The sequence below is a fragment of the Triticum dicoccoides genome, chromosome 2B (genome assembly GCF_002162155.2).
Source record: "Triticum dicoccoides isolate Atlit2015 ecotype Zavitan chromosome 2B, WEW_v2.0, whole genome shotgun sequence".
Taxonomy (NCBI): domain Eukaryota; kingdom Viridiplantae; phylum Streptophyta; class Magnoliopsida; order Poales; family Poaceae; genus Triticum; species Triticum dicoccoides.
This window is the reverse complement of record NC_041383.1, coordinates 699056665-699070555: the sequence shown is the minus strand read 5'-3', so window position 1 is coordinate 699070555 and position 13891 is coordinate 699056665.

Here is a 13891-nt window from a genome sequence, read left to right as displayed (position 1 = left end):
GGGGGTCAATCAAAAAATGTAACATATGCAATGTGTGTGAAATAGAGTCCTGGATATATCATATATATAGAGGGGGCGATCCACGAGAAGAGAGTGGAGCTATCATCGGCTTGAGGTATCCATAAAATCGAAGAGAGGGATGATGTGTGTGTGTGTGCGCGCGATCGATAAAGAGTGCCATCGAATTTGTGTGTGCCCATGTCAAGATATAGAGTGGCTGGCCTACTGGAACGTGAGAGGGGATAGGTGCGGTTTGTCTCTGTGGCATGGATACCTACCTATAGCGCTCGACTATCGATGTGTGGTGGGGGGAGGCCTAGTTAACTATAGAGGTACAATGACTGGTATATGTGTGGAGGAGGACAGATGCGTACCTCATGTATTAAGGGAGATCGATCTACCTCATGTATTAAGGGAGATCGATCGGCATCCATGCATATGTGTAGGAGAGGAATAAGGTTGGGAGAGAGACAGAGCTAGAGTGTTGGAGGGGGTGGTAGTGGAGTTGCTTCTAAAAAATGGTGGGAGAGGCTTGCTAGACAAACGAAGGGCATGCCTGCAATATCAATAAGAGAGGGGATGGATGCCTGTTTGTGCATGTGCGTGTGAGAGACGGGTTAGGAGGCATGCATGAATGATGAGGGGGACGATATTGTTGTGGTAAGCAGACGTAACTACATAGGAAGATCAATCGTCCTTTGTCGGAGAAAGGAGAGACATAACTTGTGAGGTATGTTGATCGATGGGTGGGGGGAAATAGTTAAAGTCGAGCTAGGTATATGTTCGGAGATCGATCGGTATACATGCATGTTATAAAAAACAGAGTTGTTGATGATGGTGTGCCTGCCATCCTGCAATATAGGCCGTCCGATTTATATCTGACAGATAGGAAGGAAACTATGGAAATTTGAAAAAAGATACCCACACCCCTCTCCATATTTGCAAATTAGGCCTCCCCTTGATCATGTTGATGTTCTATGGAACGCATGGGCATCTTGCTAGTACTACATATAATATATAGAACATAGATTATAATTTGGGCTAATGTGTGGCTTTTGCAGCTCAGGGCTAAATACTTGTCATAATGTAGGGCGGGACACTATACTTTGTGTGATAAACATGGTGTACGTATGGAACATGGTTTAGATTATGAATATATAGTTAGTACATCAAATGTACTATATTTGGAATCAACATCAAGTGTAATCAAAAAATAGAATTCGAGTTCATATAGTACACATAGTTCATATATATCTCTATAGTAATCATGTGGTGTGTTATTAAGGTAATACACGAATGATGGTTGAAGTTGGCAACAATCATGATTGTAGATTCTTATTGAAATAGAAAAACAAATTCAAATTCAGTTCGAATTGCAGAGGTAGTATAGACATTTGGAATGCACTAAAATGTTGGTATGAGTAGGTTACATGCATTATACAGCCAGCGAAAAAATTTAATTGGACATAACATGGATTTATACTCCCTCCTTCCATCTATATAGGACGTAATGCATTTTTTAAGACCGCCTTTGACAATTGACAAGATTATTAGTACATGACATGCACAATGTGAAAATTATATCATTGAAAGCTCCGTTCACACACGAATTTAACAGTGTGCTTTGTGTAAGTTGCATGTCATATATTATTGCTCTAATATTTGGTCAAAGTTAGCATCAAAAAACGCATTAGGCCCTATATAGATGGAAGGAGGGAGTAGCTTTGAATAGCATTTGTATGGTAAAATGGGGCAAGACTCTCTCTTTGTGTGGTGTGAATAGTTTTAGTTTTTTCGTTTTTTTGGTTGTGGGAAGTGCGAATTGATTTGGTACGTACAAGTACAATATTACACGTTAGGCTTGTCCCCAAAATTCAACTCGCACCTTGTTATATCCCGAAAATTCAGATATTGTGCTCCCAAAACTGGCGCCTTCACAACCCGCGCCTTGCTATCCCGAAATCACAACGCGCGTGAAAACTCCCTCCAACTACCAAATCCCGACACGCGAAATCCCCCTTCTAACCCGGAGCCGAAAGGGCCGCTAGTTCAAATCGGTGGGGGTACTTTTATAACACACCCTATATTTTGGACAAGTGCGTCCCTAAGTCATGGTTCACCCCCTCCCATCGCCTCCTTTTCGCCATTCCAAATCCCAGGCCACCATAACCTCTCCGCTCCAGCCGCAAAACCCCACTCTCCTCCGCCCGCCACCTCACTACTGCCCAGCCGAAGCCTCTTCCCCGACGACTTCGTCCACCACAACAGCTCGACGTCCGTCATCCACCTCCCCGGATGAGGATCCTCGTCCATCTCTTCATCCCTCCGGTTCAGCCGCCCCGTCCTCCACCTCCAAGGAGCTGCTTCGATGATGGCCTCGTCTATCGCGGCTGCTCCATCCCCACAGCGCCGCCTTAACCTGCTCCACCGGAACCGCAACATCCTCACCAACTCCTTGGACGAAGACGAGGCCTACTCGGCGCCATCAAAGAGGTTGTACACTCATCACATCGCACCTTCTCCTTAACCCAACCTCCCGGCGCCGACCGCTCCATCCCGCACCCCCATGGAGCGGCTACCTTGAAGCCGGCGCCGCGGGCGACATCTCCACGTCGGCTCTCCCCCAGTGCGAGGCCCCTTCGGCGGAGGTGTTCGTACCAACCGGATCTGCTGCTGCTGCTCCGGCTCTCGCTCGCTCGCTCGCGCTACTGCTGCTTCTCTCCCCCTCGCTCGTGCTGCTGCTCTGCTCCAATTTAGCTCCACTTCAGTCGACTGAATCGACTTTTGGGACAGTCGATTTTTAGGGGGGGGGGCTCATTGGAGTTAAGGAAGAACCACTCGCAGCGGGGAGGGGGGCTCACCGGAGAGGTACCCCACTATCTATCTTAGGGTTCAGGGTGGGGGCGGGGGGCCTAGAGGGCTGGCTGAGGCGCGGGGCAGCGGCGGACCGGCGGTGGGGAGTTGTTTCGGGGCGGCGAGGCGGCGTTGGGGCCGGCGGTTCGGCCGGTGGTGGTTGGCGGCTCAGGGGGGTGCAGGTTGAAGATGAACTGCAGGCCCTCCCTAAACTACATGTCAAGTGCCTCTCTGCTACCAGTGCATTCAGTTTCGTTAGCAACATTCAGATTCCACAGTAAATTTCAGTTTCGACAGTTAAGTTTAGAGTCAATAGTTTTTACCTCATCTGTTGTAGTCAGGTGGTTTTTAGTGATGTAAATTTTACATCTATTTTACATCATCTATTGGAGATGCTACTAGAATCCCACTTGAGATTGAAGATGCCTGTCTTGTGCTGCTTTAGCCTTGACGTCTTACGGCTCACCGGAGCTGCTCCAACGACAAAACGATCCATCACAACAGAGAAGTTCCCGGGACGCCGTCTATAGATTCCTTAGATCTTCCTCCACACCTCCGACAGCCACCTCTGCCTCAACTGCTTCAGCGACCAACCCAATGATGTTGAGGTCGACACGGCTACGGCAAAGAGGTTGTACACTTGTTGCATCACTTATTACTATACATTCATGTTGACCCATTAGGGCTATTTTGGTTCAACGAAAAAACATAGCAATAGGATTTTTTCCTATGGCACTCTACTATTCAATTATTCATGCATTTTGTTGAAAGGAATGGAGCAAAACATCCACCTGGACCTACTTTTCAAAATCCTATGCATGTAAACAAGACCAAGTGCATTTGTGGCAGAATAACATTCTAAATGTACACGCTTTCATATGGTTTCACTTTATTTTGGCCATGTTTCTTTGCATTCCTCTGCTCTTCCAATTCCTGTGAACCAAACACCCAAGTTGACAGAAATCCTGTGTTTACAAATGCTCTATTTACCATGTGCATTCCTATCATGTTCCAGTGTTTTTCCTATCCCTACGTTTTTCGAATCATGCAAGCCACATGAGCCCTTACAGAATTACTTCAGTTACAAGTAGGTGTCGAAGGGAACTTTGTGTGGTTTGTCCTGCTCCTGCCGCGACGTCGTCCACCTCACCTGAGCTGCTCCATCGACATAAGCACCCACCAAACTAGACATCACAACTCCTGACCGTCTTTTGCCGCCTCAGATCTCCTTCCCTACCGTCGGCACCCACCGCAACGACATCACCATCATCGACTCAGCAGATGAACTTGAGGACTACACGGGTCCACAAGAGAGGCCACACTCTTTTTTTCTGCTTATGTTATGCATTGCTTAAAATTACTGATACGTCTCCAATGTATCTATAATTTTTAATGCTCCATGCTACTTTATCTACTGTTTTAGGCAATATTGGGCTTTATTATCCACTTTTATATTATTTTTGGGACTAACCTATTAACCGGAGGCCCAACCCAGATTTGCTATTTTATGCCTATTTCAGTGTTTCGAGGAAAAGGAATATCAGACGGAGTCAAAACGGAACGAAATCAACTGGAGAAGTTAATTTTGGAAGGAAACCAATCAGATGGGCTAGGAGTGCACGTCAGGGGATTCCCGGGCTACCCATGAGGGTGGGGGGCGCGCCCCCTACCTCGTGAGCAACCCGGAGGTCCACCGACGTACCCCTTGCACCTATATATACCTACGTACCCTAAAACTTCCAGAACAGAATATAGATCGGGAGTTCCGCCGCCGCAAGCCTCTATAGCCACCAAAAACCAATCGGGACCCTGTTCCGGCACCCTGCCGGAGGGGGATCCCATCACCGGAGGCCATCTTCATCATCCCGGCGCTATCCATGACGAGGAGGGAGTAGTTCACCCTCGGGGCTAAGGGTATGTACCAGTAGCTATGTGTTTGATCTCTCTCTCATGTTCTCTCTCGTGTTCCCTTTATGGCACGATCTTGATGTATCCCGAGCTTTGCTATTGTAGTTGGATCTTATGATGTTTCTCCCCCTCTACTCTCTTGTGATGAATTGAGTTTCCCCTTTGAAGTTATCTTATCGGATTGAGTCTTTTATGAGAACACTTGATGTATGTCTTGCCGTGATTATCTGTGGTGACAATGCGATATCATGTGCCACTTAATGTATGTTTTGGTGATCAACTTGCGGGTTTCGTGACATTGGGAACCTATGCATAGGGGTTGGCACACGTTCTTGACTCTCCGGTAGAAACTTTGGGGCACTCTTTGAAGTACTTTTTATGTTGGTTGGATGAATCTGAGATTGTGTGATGCATATCGTATAATCATGCCAACGGATACTTGAGGGGACAATGGAGTATCTAGGTGACATTAGGGTTTTGGTTGATTTGTGTCTTAAGGTGTTATTCTAGTACGAACTCTTTTATAGATTGATCTGAAAGAATAGCTTTGAGGTGGTTTCGTACCCTACCATAATCTCTATGTTTGTTCTGCGCTATTAGTGGCTTCGGAGTGACTCTTTGTTGCATGTTGAGGGCTTGTCATATGTTCTATCTATGTTATTATTGTTGAGAGAACTTGCACTAGTGAAAGTATGAACCCTAGGCCTTGTTTCCTATCATTGCAATACCATTTACACTCACTTTTATCTTTAGTTACCTTGCTGTTTTTATTATTTCAGATTACAAAAACCTATATCTACCATCCATATTGCACTTGTATCACCATCTCTTCGCTGAACTAGTGCACCTATACAATTTACCATTGTATTGGGTGTGTTGGGGACACAAGAGACTTTTTGTTATTTGGTTGCAAGGTTGCTTCAGAGAGACCATCTTCATCCTATGCCTCCTACGGATTGATAAACCTTAGGTCATCCACTTGAGGGAAATTTGCTACTGTCCTACAAACCTGTGCACTTGCAGGCCCAACAACGTCTACAAGAAGAAGGTTGTGTAGTAGACATCAAGCTCTTTTCTGGCGCCGTTGCCGAGGAGGTTAGCGCTTAAAGGTATATCTTTAGATCTCGCAATCGAATCTTTTTGTTTCTTGTTTTAGCACTAGTTAGTCTATAAAAGAAAATTACAAAACAATGGAATTGAATTTGTCTCATACGCTTCACCTTTTTAATATCTTTCATGAGTATGATGGAAAGGAAAATTGTACCAAAGTGCTAGAAGAAGAATTACATAGAATACTTGGCATGAAATATGTGAATGATGAACATGATCGCAATGTCGTTAGTATGAATTCCTTGAATATCCATGATGCTAATGATATGCAATGCCACAAGCTTGGGGAAGCTATGTTTGATGAAGATGATATTTTTTGTCCTCCGAGCTTTGATGAGCAAATTTACTATGATGAAAGCATGCCTCCTATCTATGATGATTATTGTGATGACACGTATGCTATAAAGAATAATGATAACATGAAACTTGTCATCTTGATCTTAATTTTCAATCACATGATAGTTATTTGTTGAGTTTGCTCCCACTACTATTCATGAGAAGAATTTTGCTTATGTGGAGAGTAGTAAATTTTCTATACTTGTAGATCATGAAAAGAATGCTTTAGGTGCTGGTTATATTGTTGAATTCATTCATGATGCTACTAAAAATTATTATGAGGGAGGAACATATGCTTGTAGGAATTGCAGTAATATCAAGTTTCCTCTCTATGTGCTTAAAATCTTGAAGTTATGCTTGTTTTACCTTCCTATGCAAGTTGATTATTGTTCCCATAAGTTGTTTTCTCAAAAATCCCTATGCATAGGAAGTGGGTTATACTTAAAAGTGCTAGCCATATGCTTCATGATGCTCCCGTTATGTTTCAATTCTTATCTTTTTTGTGAGCATCATTGTCATAATCATGCCTAGCTAAAAGGCATTAAAGAAAAGCGCTTGTTGGGAGACAACCCAATATTTACCTTTACTGTTTTTTGTGTGTCCACATGATTATGCTATTTTAGTAATCATGCTTTATAGCTTTTGTTTCAATAAAGTGTGAAGTAAGACCTTTAGGATAGCTTACGATGATAGTTGTGTTGATCCTGCTGAAAATCAGAAACTTTTACACCCAGTAAATTAGTTTTGTTAATTCACAGAAACGTGCTATTGATCTGATTCTTTTTTCTATGGATTGGTACACAAATTTCTCAGGACTTCCTAATTTGGTAGGATTTTTGAAGTTCCATAAGTACACGTTTGATACAGATTACTACAGACTGTTCTGTTTTTGACAGATTCTGTTTTCTATGTGTTGTTTGCTTATTTTGATGAATCTATGAGTAGTATCGGAGGGTATGAACCATAGCTAAGTTGGATTACAGTAGATATTACACCAATATGAACTTAGAATGAGTTAATTACAGTACCTAAGTGGTTGTTTTACTTTCTTATACTAACGGAGCTTACGAGTTTTCTGTTGAGTTTTGTGTTGTGGAGTTTTCAAGTTTTGGGTAAAGATTCGATGGACTATGGAATAAGGAGTGGTAAGAGCCTAAGCTTGGGGATGCCAAAGGCACCCCAAGGTAATATTCAAGGACAACCAAGAGCCTAAGCTTGGGGATGCCCCGGAAGGAATCCCCTCTTTCGTCTTCGTCTATCGGTAACTTTACTTGGAGCTATATTTTTATTCACCACATGATATGTGTTTTGCTTGGAGCGTCACTTCCTTTTGTTAGTTTTTGCTTTCTGTTATTTAGAATAATGTTTTTCATCTTTAGTTTCAATAAAGAAGTCAAGGATAGCATTTGCCATGCTTATTTTGCTAGTATACATGTTGCTATTTGAAAACAGAAAGTTCACCGCTGTTGCAAAAATTTCCTAGAAAAGTAAGAGAATGGTCTAACATTGAATCGTTTTGCATATTGATCTATGATAAATTTATTACAGTGGGAATTTTAGTTCATAATTTTTGGAGTTAGGGAAGTATTGGTACTCCTGCATTCTTTACAGACTGTACTATTTTGATAGATTGCTGTTATGTTTGCGTTGTTTGCACATGTTTGTTTGTTTAATGATTCTATTTGAGGATAGGAGTATTAAATATGCAGAGGCATTTAGTATTCAATGTGGAATAATAATTTAAGTGATTTTTTACAGTAGAAAATGATAAGGTTTTGCATTGGTTTATACTAACCTATCTCACGAGTCCTTGTTGAGTTTGTTGTGAATGAAGCTTTTGATAAAAAGAGAAACCATGATATGAGATGAATTAAGGAGACACAAAAGTTCAAGCTTGGGGATGCCCAAGGCACCCCAAGATAATATTTCAAGAAGTCTCAAGCATCTAAGCTTGGGGATTGTAACGCCCGGATTCATTGCGTCAGGTGTCTTCCAGTTATTCGTCGTTGTTGCCATGTCATTTGCTTGCGTGTTGCATATTGTCATGTCATCATGTGCAGTTCATTTATGCATGCGTGTTCGTCTCAGGCATGCGAGCTTTTTCCCCGTTGTCTGTTTTGCAATTCGCCACTCCTATGTCCTCCGGCGTTCCCCTTTTGTCTCTCGTTGTGAGTTGGTTGTTAAACCTTCTCGGAATGGCCCGAGGTTTGCCAAGCGGCCTTGGTATAGCACCGGTAGACCGCCTGTCAAGTTTCGTGCCATTTGGAGGTCGTTTGATACTCCAACGGTTAACCGCATAGCCCGAAGCCCCTTTCGTCTTGCAGCCCAACACCCCTCCAAAGTGGCTCAAAACCCAGCAAACTCCCCTCCATGCTCTCCGCCGTTCAATCACGATCGAGTGGCCGAATACCACTCCTCATTTGGACTCTCCTAGCTCCCTCTACCTATAAATATGTGCCCCTCCCTGATTTTTCGCAGATGAATCCCCAAAACCTAGATCAAATCACCCCGCCGCCACCGGACACGTCCAGCCTCGCCGGACGAAATCTCCGCCGCCGCCCGCAGCCACTCACGCATCTTCACGTGGCACCCGCGCCCTCCCCGCCGCTGCGGCCCACGGAGCCCATCCGGGGCCCGCGCGGGCCCGCTCCGCGCCGCCGCCCGGCCCGCACCGCGCCCGCTCGCCCGCGCCCTCCGCTTCCCGCGCCGGCCGGCGCCGCCGGCTGCCGCCTTCGCCGGCGCCCGTCTCCCTCGCCGCCTGCGCCGCCCCGGGCCGGATCCACCCTGCGCCGCCTCTGATCCGTGCCCTCCGCCTCGTTCCGCGTCCCTGCCGGAGACCTCCGTCCGGCTGCGCCTCCATCTGCCAGCGAGCTCTGCGCTGCCTCTTCCTCCGGCGACCCGTGTGCGGGACAGCCCGGATCTGGCCTCCCCGAGGTTCAACGCTCTGGATCCGGTCGACCCCATCCCGCCGGTGCCCCTCCGCCCGCTGCTCCGCCCGTCTCCGGCGAGGCCTGCCTCGCCTCGAAGTCCGTGCGGATCTGGATCCATATGAGGTTGACTTTCCCCCTCCGAAAATTCCACTAAGTCCCGAATATTTTGACATTATCATGCCATGTTCAGCGCATCATATCTCTGCATCCGTAGCTCCTTTTCGTGCGTGTAATATGTCAAATTGTTCGCCTCAACGAGTACTTCATTTCATTCCATTGCATCATGTTCATTTGAGGTCATCTTGATGCCCGAATCATTGTTGCAAGAGTGCATGTTGCTGTTAACCTGCTGAAACTGTTATAACATGCTCATTTGTCATTTTTGCCATGTTTGATGTGTGCATCCTATGAGGTTGATGTCTACATGTGTTTTGAACTATGCCATGCCATCTTTACAGAGGTGTATGCCATGTATTTTTTTGATCAATGTGGTGACTAGCACAAGCATGTAAACTAGGCCTCGTGATGTTGCTGATTTCAGTCCCTGTTCTGCTGTTATTTTTATGCCATGTAAACTTGATGCTACAGAGAGATCCATGCTTATTTTGAGATACTTCAGTAAGGATGTTTTGTACATATGGTTATGAGCTATCCATCCATGCCCCTGGTTGCATTTATAGCTTGCTGTAGATTGTTCATATCTTGCTTCAAACTTGCTAAATGATGTTGCTGTCAGCCTGTTAACATGAAGTTCAATGTTTCCATGATTGTTGTTAGTTATCCATGCATCCTATGAACTTGTCATTGCCATGCTTGGATTCACAAACATGTATTATTACTGTTGGTTGCCTTGCCATGCCATGTATTGTTCTGTGGTGAGTGGTTCAAGCTCACCAACATGCCTACTTATTGTTGTTCCTGCCATGTATGAATCTGTCATATAACTTGCTATGTTTACATGGGTGCCATCATATCTTATGATCCTTTTTGGCTCTTGGTCAGTAAGGGACTTTTGTTCTATGCATTTAGTAGATTCATGCCATGCCTTTGTTTGCCATGATAAGTTCCTGTAACATGTTGTTTGATAGCTCTAAACATTGCAACCTGATGTTATTTCTGCTAAAGTCTGAAACTGTTATTATTTGCAATCTTACCATGTGTGTTTGAGCATGTTCTCGTGATTTCTGAAGATAGATTAGTGTTCATGTTTTGTTATGCCTTACCTGTACTTCATGACCATGCCTTTTGTTTTTACGTTGAGATGCTGTAGCTTGTTGTTTTGATGCTTGCAATATGCCTAGTTGCTGTTTTGGACAGATTGTTGTTATGACTTGTATAGTGTGTGTGTGTTGAACCGTTGCTCCGTTTTGAGTGTGCTCTATATGAAACTTGCTTGATTTTGCATGTAGTTTCATATTATCATGTTGCATCCCTGTTTTGAGGTGTTTGCTTGATGTTTGAATGCATTTTGCATCAATGCCATGTTTAACTTGTTTTGCTCATATCTTCTAGGCCGTAGCTCCGAATTAAATAAACTTTATATGTAACTTGACTAGAATCTCGTGTAGATCATCTTGGTGCATCTTAACTTGTTGTTTAACAACTTCAACTTAATGTTTGTTCAGATCTGGACCAATTTCGAAATATGCATATGAGGACTTACCGGAATTGTTATATGTTGTTCCCGGCCTCATTTAAACTTGCTTTGATGTGTTGCTCTTGTTTGCATCATCTCTTGCCATGAGTAGCTTCATGTAGCTTTGTCATGCATCATGCTTGTTTGTGCATCATGTCAGGTTTATGTGTGGTGTGTTTACCATGTTGTGTGCTTCTTCTCGATAGTTCCCGTTTCGTTGCGATCGTGAGGATTCGTTCGTCTACGCTTGGTTCGTCTTCGTGGCTTCATCTTCTTCATGGACTCGTTCTTCTTCCTTGCGGGATTTCAGGCAAGATGACCATTTCCCTGGATCTCACTACTATCATTGCTATGCTAGTTGCTTCGTTCTATCGCTATGTTGCGCTACCTATCACCTGTTTATCAAGCCTCCCATATTGCCATGAACCTCTAACCTTTGATACCTTTCCTATGCAAACCCTTATTTGGCTATGTTACCGCTTTGCTCAGCCCCTCTTATAGTGTTGCTAGTTGCAGGTGAAGTTGAAGATTGCTCCATGGTGGACAGGATTTTGGTTGGGATATCACAATATCTCTTATTTAATTAATGCATCTATATACTTGGTAAAGGGTGGAAGACTCGGCCTTATGCCTGGTGTTTTGTTCCACTCTTTCCGCCCTAGTTTCCATCATACCGGTGTTATGTTCCCGGATTTTGCGTTCCTTACGCGGTCGGGTGATTTATGGGACCCCCTTGACAGTTCGCTTTGAATAAAACTCCTCCAGCAAGGCCCTGTTGGAAATATGCCCTAGAGGCAATAATAAAAGTATTATTATATTTCATTGTTCATGATAATTGTCTTTTATTCATGCTATAACTGTATTATCCGGAAATCGTAATACACGTGTGAATAATAGACCACAATATGTCCCTTGTGAGCCTCTAGTTGACTAGCTCGTTGTGATCAACAGATAGTCATGGTTTCCTGGCTATGGACATTGGATGTCGTTGATAACGGGATCACATCATTAGGAGAATGATGTGATGGACAAGACCCAATCCTAAGCATAGCACAAAGATCGTGTAGTTCGTTTGCTAGAGCTTTGCCAATGTCAAGTATCTCTTCCTTAGACCATGAGATCGTGTAACTCCTGGATACCGTAAGAGTGCTTTGGGTGTACCAAACGTCACAACGTAACTGGGTGATTATAAAGGTGCACTACAGGTATCTCCGAAAGTGTCTGTTGGGTTGACACGGATCGAGACTGGGATTTGTCACTCCGTATGACGGAGAGGTATCTCTGGGCCCACTCAGTAATGCATCATCATAATGAGCTCAAGGTGACCAAGGTGTTGGCCACGGGATCATGCATTACGGTATGAGTAAAGTGACTTGCCGGTAACGAGACTGAACAAGGTATTGGGATACCGACGATCGAGTCTCAGGCAAGTAACGTACCGATCGACAAAGGGAATTGCATACAGGGTTTGATCGAATCCTCGACATCGTGGTTCAACCGATGAAATCATCGAGGAGCATGTGGGAGCCAACATGGGTATCCAGACCCCGCTGTTGGTTATTGGCCGAGAGTCGTCTCGGTCATGTCTGCGTGTCTCCCGAACCCGTAGGGTCTACACACTTAAGGTTCGGTGACGCTAGGGTTGTATGAATATGAGTATGCAGCATACCGAATGTTGTTAGGAGTCCCGGATGAGATCCCGGACGTCACGAGGAGTTTCGGAATGGTCCGGAGGTAAAGAATAATATATAGGAAGTGGTTTTTCGGCCATCGGGAAAGTTTCGGGGTCTCCCGGTAATGTACCGGGACCACCGGAAGGGTCCCGGGGGTCCACCGGGTGGGGCCACCCATCCCGAAGGGCCCCATGGGCTGACGTGGGAGGGGAGCCAGCCCATAGTGGGCTGGTTCACCCCCCAAGGCCCACCCCCTGCGCCTAGGGTTGAAACCCTAGGGTGGGGGGGGGGCGCACCACATGCCTTGGGGGGCACTCCTCCCCCCTTGGCCGCCGCCCCCTTGGGAGATCCAATCTCCCAGGGCCGGCGCCTCCCCCTGGGGGCCTATATAAAGGAGGGCAGGGGGGAGGGCAGGAGTACCCTTGTGCTTGGCGCCTCCCTCCCCCTGCTACACCTCGTCCTCCTCCCGTAGTTGCTTGGCGAAGCCCTGCCGGAGTTCTGCTGCATCCACCACCACGCCGTCGTGCTGCTGGATCATCTTCAACCTCTCCTTCCCCCTTGCTGGATCAAGAAGGAGGAGACGTCTCCCGTCCCGTACGTGTGTTGAACGTGGAGGTGCTGTCCGTTTCAGCACTTGGACATCGGTGATCTGAATCATGTCGAGTACGACTCCATCATCACCATCCCCTTGCAAGCTTCCGCTCATGATCTACAAGTGGTATGTAGATGCAAACTCACTCCCTTGACTCGTTGCTTATATGAACTCATAGATGGATCTTGGTGAAACCGTAGGAAAATTTTTAATTTTCTGCAACGTTCCCCAACAGTGGTATCAGAGCTAGTTCTATGCGTAGTTCTCTAATGCACGAGTAGAACACAATTTTGTTGTGGGCGTGGATCTTGTAAACTTGCTTGCTATACTAGTATTTTCTTGCTTCAGCGGTATTGTGGGATGAAGCGGCCCGGACCAACCTTACACGTACGCTTACGTGAGACCGGTTCCACCGATTGACATGCACTAGTTGCATAAGGTGGCTGGCGGGTGTCTGTCTCTCCCACTTTAGTTGGAGCGGATTCGATGAAAAGGGCCCTTATGAAGGGTAAATAGAAGTTGACAAAATCACGTTGTGGTTATTCGTAGGTAAGAAAACATTCTTGCTAGAACCCAATTGCAGCCACGTAAAAGATGCAACAACAATTAGAGGACGTCTAACTTGTTTTTGCAGCAATTGATCATGTGATGTGATATGGCCAGAAGTTGTGATGAATGATGAATTGTGATGTATGAGATCATGTTCTTGTAATAGGATTCACGACTTGCATGTCGATGAGTATGACAACCGGCAGGAGCCATAGGAGTTGTCTTTATTTTTGTATGACCTGCGTGTTATTGAAGAACGCCATGTAACTTACTTTACTTTATTGCTAAACGCGTTAGCCATAGA